The sequence below is a fragment of the Gorilla gorilla genome, chromosome 6 (assembly GCF_029281585.2).
Source record: "Gorilla gorilla gorilla isolate KB3781 chromosome 6, NHGRI_mGorGor1-v2.1_pri, whole genome shotgun sequence".
Classification (NCBI taxonomy): Eukaryota; Metazoa; Chordata; class Mammalia; order Primates; family Hominidae; genus Gorilla; species Gorilla gorilla.
In genome coordinates, this window is record NC_073230.2 from 60,326,705 (window position 1) to 60,334,653 (window position 7,949).

Below are 7,949 nucleotides of genomic sequence, written 5' to 3' on the forward strand. Positions count from 1 at the left end.
AGGACACAGATGGAAGCAACTGTGAGAAAGCACAGGGAAACCTCAAAGCCTGGGGCCCGAGTGGGGCTTCCCAGGAGAACCTGCAAGGAGGGATCAGAGACAAATATCAGAGCTACCTCCAGGAGCCAGCTGCACATTTAGACAAAGACCAAGAAAGTTCTCAGTCCCAGCAAACGGGAGCATTAAAATCAGAACAATCTGAAAGATATTTTCATATACCCTTGCCTAAACACCTCATAGAAAACCTGAAACTATGAAACAACAACAACAACAATAAATAAAGTTGAACTCTATAAAGTTATATTGTCCTTTATTTTAAATCTCTTATGGACATTAGATAGTAGCACTGCTCTTTCAGTAACTTAGAGTGCTTCGCAATTCCTTGAAAATACAGCACTGTCAACTGAAAATCATTTCTGTTTATTGGTTGTTTCCTCTTTTCTTCTTCTCACTGAATGTCTCCGTGCTCAGGCCCCAGTGAAAACATAAAGTGCATATGAGGACATGAGGGCTAAGGGGATCCCCAGGGTTCCCTTTTCCATTCTCAGAATTCCTTACGATATACAAGCCACATACATTGCTCAATGCCGTTTATAAGAAATGTCACATTTTTTTAATCAAAGTAGGTGTGGCTTTAAGTGAAAAGTCCCATTTCTCTTCTTTCAGAGGGAGTGAAGATGCTGACGATGAGGGTCGGGTGGGGAGCCAAAGAAATGACCCCACCTCATTGTGTGGATGTTTCTCAGCTTTTCCCTTGATGTTGAATGGTGTCACTGCCAGTTTTGGCACTCTTTACCTGTTTTATGCTGTGAAGCCAAGATGAGATTCTCTTGCTCAGCCTTGGGATTGTGTAGGTTGGATAGAAGAGCTGGTTAGGGCAGTATAATGCCATTTGCCCCAGGCAGCCCCATGGGCATCCTGTGACTGACACTGCTCCTGTGTGGCCAACGGTGCCTGCGTCTCTGTCCTGGGACAACAGCATTGTCCTAGCGCACTGCTGCTCCCACAGCCTTCCGTGTCTGCTCATCCCTGCCTTCCTGAATTTTATTTGACAGATGAATTGACTGTGGAGAATTTCTTGTCAGTTCAGCTTCAGGGACACCTTCAGACTTTGGATTTAGGAAAAGAGCATCCTTAGAAATGCAATAGCTAGCTTTCCATTTCTGAAATATGAATAACACACTTCTTCCAAAAGGAGAAAAGCTATCTGTTTGATTAGTCATACTTGCTACATTAAATTTTCAATAGTTGCTCTAAAAAAAAAATCTCTGCAATGAAAATGAAAATCTTGTGAGCTATAGGAGAAATATTCCCAAATGTATTATTTTCCTAGCCTGGTTAAAATAGTTGATAAATGGTTATATTAAAAAATTTCACACGTGTGTGTGTGTGTGTATATATATATATATATATATATATATATATACACACCATGAATTTCATGGCAGTTGATATGTTCAATAGTAACAGTACTGGGTATAAAGTACTGCATAATGCAATATGCTGGAATTACTTCCATTTTCTGAATGATAAATCCAATCTAATTTAGTCTGATTTTGAATGCTGTGGACTTCCAATGAGTTTTTAAAAATATCTTTCAACTGCTTACCAGCCCTTATTTAGTATGCCATATTTTGAATGCTTTGTTCTTAAAGAATATCAAATATATTATCCAAAGCATTTGCAGAAAAGAAGAAACTTTTTTCTCTACAAATTGCTGTAAGCAAAGATCATTTTTCAAGCTAATGAAATCTTAGTATTTTCCAGATAATGCTTAGGGAAACATCAAAGGAAAGAACAGTAAATACCATTCCATGTGTAGACATTATGGAATGTAAATATTTTTCACTAGATATTCATAAAGATAGCAGCTATACATGAATTTACATCAACCGGCTTAAAATCACATTATACTAAAGATCCATCACATCGGACTCATTGTAATGTCAAGGAAGCCCAGACAGATACTAATAGATCATGTTGCTGAGAATGATATATTCCCCAAAATACTTGTAGTTGACAAAACAAAAGGTAGATTATATAGAGAATCATTGTATAACCTTAACATCTATCAACTTCGTCTAAGATTATTTTTATTAGGCCATGATGGAATCACTGCTCATCAAGACCACATTCTCTGTAGAAATTTAAGGGCAGGGTCATTAACAAAGTTAATGAAAACAGTCACAGGGACTCCGGATGTTCTCATTATGGAATAATTCAGATTGAATGATGCATCACAACACTCGTTAATTATATCAGAAACTAAAAATATGTAACTTTCAAATTACCATTTCCTATCGTCTCTAAAATTTATATGTTTGAAATAGCAGACTGTTTCACTTTTAAAGGGCTTCACGAGCATAGCATAGTGCATTTTAGGTTTGGAGCTGAAAAACCTGAGTTTTAGTCTTTCCTTTCTGTTTATTAGGATAATAGATTTAATTTGATCACAATGATAAGTTAATATCTATTTTGCATATACTATCTGCCAGGTTCTGTTTGAATGCAATGTGCTGGGCATGCTATAGACATATTTCACTAAGGGCTGTCAACAACTCCATCTGACAATATTATTCCCACTGCATAGAAGAGGAGACTGAATTTGGGAAGGCTGGGGAAGACAGGGCTTAAAGAAGGCAGAACATCATCTCTCAGGTATTGTCTGGGGCTCCATTCATCACCTGTAAAACTGAAATGGTGGTACCTCTCTCAAAAAATTGATGAGAGAATAAATGAGAACATACATGTGAGTGTGTCTTATGATATAAGTAAGATGATACAAATACTAGCTTTTATGTAACATAGACCATATTCGTAAAATCATAACGTTCAAGATAAATCTGAAAATAAAGCTTAATAGCGTTATTAATTAGTCAGTGAATTGGAAGGAAGCCCAGTACAATAAAATGATGCCGAGCATTGTATTCCCCTGCATGGGGTTTCTACCTCTGCTATCACATTCACTGAAGCACAGTAAATCCTCTAGCAGGTATGCAGTAGCTACATCAAGGGGCCAGTGAGAATTTAGAAAAAAGCTTGAACTTGGAGATCTAAAACAAAAAACGAACCACATGGATTAAAGGAGAGAGATATTCATGATTAACTTAAACAGACAGACTAGCCCCTCAGCTTAGCCACACAAGAATGACCGTACTAATAAATATGAAGGAAGATATATTCATCAGAAGGGACTTGGACCATCCTAAAGGCACAGCAAGTGCAGTCACTGAGATGAAGGTGGTCATTGGAATTCATGTTCCGGTAGGGACAACATAATATTGAGTGGTGAAGCTCAAGCATTGCAATCCTAGCTCAGTTGATGCACAACACAGCAGTATTTGGTAAAACCTGCATTTGTTTTGCTTTTAAGTTTTCTGTGGTATCACAATGTCAAATATGATGAACACCTTGGGCCTTGCAGTCAGGTATGGTGGGTGGGAATTTCAGTTCAGACTCCCACTAGTTGCCTGGCCCTTGGGTACTTAGCATACTATTCCTCATTTGCAAACTGGGGATAATAACAGAAGTCATAGAGTCCTCATAAGTTATAACTTGGGATAATAACTGTAGTAATAGTGTCCTCATGGGGTTGTTTTTAATATTTAAGGAGAAAACTTACTTAAGGCTTAGCTAACTGCAGGATATACAAAAAAAGAGTTTCATAAGTGGGTGTCACTTTCTCACACAACAAATTAGGCTTCTTGTATTCATTTGCCTGCAGAAAGAGAATGTGATGGCATACAGATATTTATATTCGTTAATGAAAATTACTGAACTGCAAGAAAACTCAAGTATTTTCATTTTATAAATAAGGTGAAGGAATTTTAAAGTTGATTCCAGTGAAATCTGCAAAGTGAACACATTGATCATCTCCTTTTATGATTTTTTGTGACCTCTACAAATGATTTCAGTGTTTAAGGATTACAAATATACATGTACTTATTCCTGGTGTTACATAAAGCAGTCATTCAGTAGATGATATAAATAAATATAAGTACAACAAAGTGTGTCTTCATAACAGTATCCCACCTCTAACTTTATCATTTATTTGATTTGTGGGTAGAAATTCCCATGGTCTTTGCATGTAAGACAGCCTCCATAGGTAAGGTATCCATGGTTAGATACAAGCATGGATTAGGTAATCCTGCATCTCTATTGCTGTGAAGTTGCTCTTAAAAGTTCTTGTTCTTACAGGGCTCTTCTCTTCTTTGTGCATCCTATTCTAACCAAGGCAGTGGCACAATTGCTACATTTGTAGAATGGAGAAATTGCCTGTGAATTGCAATTCAGAAACAATTCCTCTACAACCTTGTTTAAAATTTCAACCTGAAGAGATAGAGCTACCTTGATTAGCAACATAGCCAGCAAGACCAATAGTGTAATAAAATTATTAAACATCTTTTCCCCCTAACTAAAATTCTTTGTATTTTTAGCAAATGACTTTTTAGAATTCCTTCAGAAGGGATAGCTGACTGGTTCTGGGGTGTGCTTGCGAGAGAGAGAGAGAGGTGGGTCTTGTGTTGTCTACCATTACTATTTGAAAAGACTCACAATTTTTGGTCTCTATAATCCACCATACTGGAAAATAGGGTACCTTATGAAATATGTTTCACATTTCTGGATTCATTTCCTTGTTTGTCAAATGAGAGGTTAGGAGATAAGAATTAAGATAATTTTATCAAAGAATCTTAGTGTTCTCTGACTTATCACAAATAAATGAAGATTTGGCTACACCTCCCAAATAGTACTGCCAGTTATATGATTGCAAATCCGTAATCTATTTACCCTGTCTACAAATAGTGTCACTCATTTAGCCTGCTCACTTGGGAACAATCATTAAAATTAGTGAGGAAGACCATAGTGTTTTTTCACTTTAATTACACATCCTCTTGATCATAAAGAAAGCATGTCAAGGAAATATCTGCATTGCACAGAAATGCTCTACGAGAGATAGTTGTGTTCAGCACAAACATTTTAATTAGGTTTTAACCTTCACTTTTCCTATGGCGTATGCTTTAATTACTAGTAGCTTTGGAATATTTTCACTGACAGAAATACTGTAAAAAGTTTGTATTTGTACTAAATCTCTTCTCTAAAACTGTTACTCTCCGTAGGAAAAGAGATTATTTAGATCTAATAATTAGTTTTTATTTTCTGACAAGAGTTTGATTCATTAATTAATATCAATAATGAAGATCGTGTGAAGAAAACAAATGCATAATTCTGTAAGTCTTTATTTTCTTTATAACAACATCAAGTTTCTGTCAAATGTCAGTTAATTTTTTTCAAAGTAACTGTTGGTGATTGGGTAGTGAATTTCCAAATTAACCACAAATAGTTTGTAATAGTTCGAAATCCTAAATCCAATGCTCTTTCACGTTATAAGACTAGTATATTATCTAAAGGGATATTCTCTCCTTAATATTTTTAGAAGCTCATTTTAAAAATAATAATCTCAAATAAATAAGCACATATAGATACATAGACATTTATACACACATCTGTATACTTATATACAGAAGGTGCCTTATTTACAATGGTTAAACTTAGACCTTTTCAACTTTATAATGGTGCAACCATTGTAATTTGGCTGTACTCCAAATTCTAATTTTGATCTTTTCCTGGGCCATTGAGATGCAGTACACAATAAATTCAACACTTGATTGCAAAATAGGCACTGTGTTAGATAGTTTTTTCAACTGTAGGCTAATGTAAGTGTTCTGAGCACCTTTAAGCTAGGCTAGGCTAAGCTATGATGTTTGGTAGGTTAGGAGTATTACATGCATTTTTGACTTAGGATATTTTCAACTTACAATGGAGCTGATCAGGATGTAAATTTCTTATAAGTTGAGGAACGTCTGTATACACATGTAGATAAATATAGTAGAGAGACAAATGGATACATAGATAGAGATACAGGTATATTGATATACAGGTTGAGCATCCCAAACCTGAAAGTCAAAAATCTGAAATGCTCTAATGAGTATTTCCTCAAGCTTGTTCAAAGGAAATGCTCTTTGGAGCATTTCAGGTTTTAGATATTCAGATTTGGGATGCTCAACCAGTAAGTATAATGTAAATATTCTAAAATCTGAAAAAACTAAAAATTTTGAAACACTTCTGGTGCTAAGCATTTCAGATAAGGGATATGCAATCTGTAGTACTTAAGCAGAGAGCTGCTACAGGTTTCAACTTTTAAAATTTTGTTTATTGAATTTTATTGAATGAACATACTATAATTTATACAGTCATTCTACAATTGATGGATGTTTGGATTGTTTCCAGTTCGGCGCTATAAAAAATAAAGATTCTATGAACATGTCTTTTGGTGGACATAAACCTCATTACATACCAAGAAGTTGAGTTGCAAGGTGATAGGGTATACTTATGTTTAGCTATACTGGGTACTGCAAGATAGTTTCCAACTAGAATCTTCCATCAACAGTGTAAGCGAGTACAAGTAGCTCTATATCCACACCGGCACTTGCTATGGTAAGTGTTTTTACACTTAGTTATTCTAGTTGGTGGGTCATGGTATTTCACCGCGTTTAATTTGCATTTCTCTAAGAACTAGTGACAGTGAGCATCTTTGCATTTATTCAACATTTTTAAACTCACTTTGTGAAGTGTCTATTCAAGTCGTTTTTTGTTGTTGTTGTTTTTTTAATTCAGTTATGTGTAACTAAAAAACCATTTGTAGGATTCCTTCGTGTAGCCTAGCTGTGAGTTCTTTTGTCAGGTATGCATTATGCATATCTTCTTTCAGTCTATGGCTTATAGATTTTCTTTCGTTCTTTCTTATTTCCTGAACAAAAGACTGATTTTTAATTCTGTGCAATTTATAGCTTTTGCAATTGTTTTGTATTCTGCTAAAATCATAGCCTCTCCTATTTCTTGGGAGCATTTTCCAATTTTTTTTCAAGCTTGATTGTTTCAGGTATGTGATTTATCTCAAATTAATTATTTGCATGCTTAAAATTAAGGTAATTGTTTTCCTTTCATATAGGTATTCAATTGACCCAGCACCATTTATTGAAAAGGCTATCCTCTCACTGAAATGCAGCAAAGTTGTTGTCTTAAATCAGGTCATCAAACATTTGTGAGTTTACTTCTGAATTCTTTATTCTATTCTTTTGACCTCTCTCTTTTTTTTTTTTTTTGCATCAATATCAAAAAACTACTTAAGCTTTACAGTAAGTGGTGATATGTGGGAGATAAGGTCTTTAGGGCTTTTTATCTTCTTTGATATTGCTTTACCTACAGTAGGTCATTGCATTTTCATATATATTTGAGAATCAGGTCATCAGTTTACAAAAATATACCTGCTGAGATTTTTTGGGAGTTGTACTGAATCAATAGATCAGTTTGAGTATAAATTGCATTTTAGTACTGAGTTTTTATTCTGTGAACAAAAATGCATGCCTTCATTTATTTAGGTTTTTTATTTCTCTAATTGATGTTTTGTAGTTTTCAGTGTAGAGGTATTATAAATTCTCAATTAGATTTATTCCTAAGTAGCTGCATTTTTATACTACTGTAAATAGTATTTTAAAATACATCATTTTCAGTTGTTTGCTGCTAACATATAGGAATACAATTTATTTTAGTATATTGAATCTGTATTCAGCAAACTTGCAAAATCACTTACTATGTGTACTAGTTTGAAGTTTTGTGCATTGTTTTTGATTTTCTACATATGCAATATTATCATCTGTAAAAAATATCTGCATTATTTACACTCTAATTTTATACTGTTTTCTTGCCTTACTGAACCGGCTAGAACCTCCGAGACAACGTATAGATATAGATGATAGTGGACATCTTTTCTTATTCAGGGGTAACATATTCACTACTTTGCTATTTGGTATAATTTTATCTCTAGAAACTTCTGTGTAAATGACATTTATCATATTTAGAGAGTGTTCTTGTATTCATAGCTTGTGGAG